Source organism: Cucurbita maxima, unplaced genomic scaffold (assembly GCF_002738345.1).
Source record: "Cucurbita maxima cultivar Rimu unplaced genomic scaffold, Cmax_1.0 Cma_Scf00065, whole genome shotgun sequence".
In the NCBI taxonomy this organism is placed as follows: Eukaryota; Viridiplantae; Streptophyta; class Magnoliopsida; order Cucurbitales; family Cucurbitaceae; genus Cucurbita; species Cucurbita maxima.
Genome location: NW_019272081.1, coordinates 50734 through 52555, shown reverse-complemented (window position 1 = coordinate 52555; position 1822 = coordinate 50734). Strand labels below are relative to the sequence as shown.

The window sequence follows — 1822 nt, the reverse complement described above, 5'->3', positions numbered from 1 at the left end:
TTCCTTTTTTTATTTCAATTTCTCCCACTTCTTTTCTTCCTTTTTTTATTTCAATTTCTCCCACTTCTTTTCTTCCTTTTTTTATTTCAATTTCTCCCACTTCTTTTCTTCCTTTTTTTATTTCAATTTCTCCCACTTCTTTTCTTCCTTTTTTTATTTCAATTTCTCCCACTTCTTTTCTTCCTTTTTTTATTTCAATTTCTCCCACTTCTTTTCTTCCTTTTTTTATTTCAATTTCTCCCACTTCTTTTCTTCCTTTTTTTATTTCAATTTCTCCCACTTCTTTTCTTCCTTTTTTTATTTCAATTTCTCCCACTTCTTTTCTTCCTTTTTTTATTTCAATTTCTCCCACTTCTTTTCTTCCTTTTTTTATTTCAATTTCTCCCACTTCTTTTCTTCCTTTTTTTATTTCCATTTCTCCGAGTTCTTTTCTTCCTTTTTTTATTTCCATTTCTCCGAGTTCTTTTCTTCCTTTCTCTACAAATGATAACCTCCCCCGCTCACGCCCATCGCGTTTCGATCATGCCGCCCCGCATGCGTTAAATCCGATTTTGTGCGCATGGCATGTCGGGTGCGATCATACAAGCACTAATGCACCGGATCCCATCAGAACTCCGCAGTTAAGCGTGCTTGGGCGAGAGTAGTACTTGGGTGACCACTTGGGAAGTCCTCGTGTTGCACCCCTTTTTTTATTTCAATTTCTCCGAGTTCTTTTCTTCCTTTCTCTACAAAAGAGAACCTCCCCGCTCACGCCCATCGCGTTTCGATCATGCCGCCCCGCATGCGTTAAATCTGATTTTGTGCGCATGACATGTCGGGTGCGATCATACCAGCACTAATGTACCGAATCCCATCAGAACTCCGTAGTTAAGCGTGCTTGGGCGAAAGTAGTACTAAGTTGGGTGACCACTTGGGAAGTCCTCGTGTTGCACCCCTTTTTTTATTTCAATGTCTTCGGGTTCTTTTCTTCCTTTCACTACAAATGAGAACCTCCCTCGCTCACGCCCATCGCGTTTCGATCATGCCGCCCCGCATGCGTTAAATCCGATTTTGTGCGCATGCCATGTTAGGTGCGATCATACTAGCACTAATGCATCGGATCCCATCAGAACTCTGCAATGAAGCGTGCTTCAGCGAGAGTAGTACTAAGTTGGGTGACCACTTGGGAAGTCCTCGTGTTGCACCCCTTTTTTTATTTCAATGTCTCCCGGTTCTTTTCTTCCTTTCACTACAAATGAGAACCTCCCCATCTCACGCCCATCGCGTTTCGATCATGCCGCCCCGTGTAACGGTCATGCTCGTCCAGGGCGTGTTGCCCATGGCCGCATGCCTAGGGCGTATGACGCCTCAAAAATATCATGTCTAGGCCTGCCAGACATGAAATGCCTCAGAATGTACTATAGGGGGAGTTGACTAGTTGTCAACTTCTCCCTACCCAAGGTTATATATGCTAAGCCGTTGTTATCTCTCTCTTGCTTGCTTATATAACGTCTCTTTCTAAAATCTCTCTCTACACTCGTTTGTTGGATCGGTATGGCAACCCTAGAGGGGGGGTGAATAGGGTTTTAACGATAAAAGTGTTTAAACTTGATTAATTTTTCTAATGATAAAACTTTTTACAAATAAGTAGAAGATGATAATTACTAAAGCAAAATAATTCAAGTCAAAACAATAATCAAGTAGAACATGCAATAAACATAATAATAATCTTGAAATTAAATAGGAAAGAGTTAGAGAAAGTGACACCGTAGTTTTATAGTGGTTCGGTCAAACTCGACCTACTCCACTCCCCAAGCGCCTCTTGGGAATTTGAATAAATAAC

At 41.1% G+C, this 1822-nt stretch overlaps 2 non-coding genes and 1 pseudogene across 2 annotated transcripts; all 3 read left to right on the top strand.

Moving 5' to 3' along the window:
• Positions 1 to 569: 569 nt before the first annotated feature.
• LOC111472120 lies at positions 570 to 684 on the top strand. Its single transcript, XR_002715340.1, has one exon. It is a non-coding gene; the product is annotated as a 5S ribosomal RNA (ribosomal RNA).
• A 132-nt stretch (positions 685 to 816) lies between these two features.
• Positions 817 to 935, top strand: LOC111472142. Its single transcript, XR_002715355.1, has one exon. It is a non-coding gene; the product is annotated as a 5S ribosomal RNA (ribosomal RNA).
• Positions 936 to 1068: 133 nt separating this feature from the next.
• LOC111472137 lies at positions 1069 to 1187 on the top strand (annotated as a pseudogene).
• Positions 1188 to 1822: the final 635 nt, after the last annotated feature.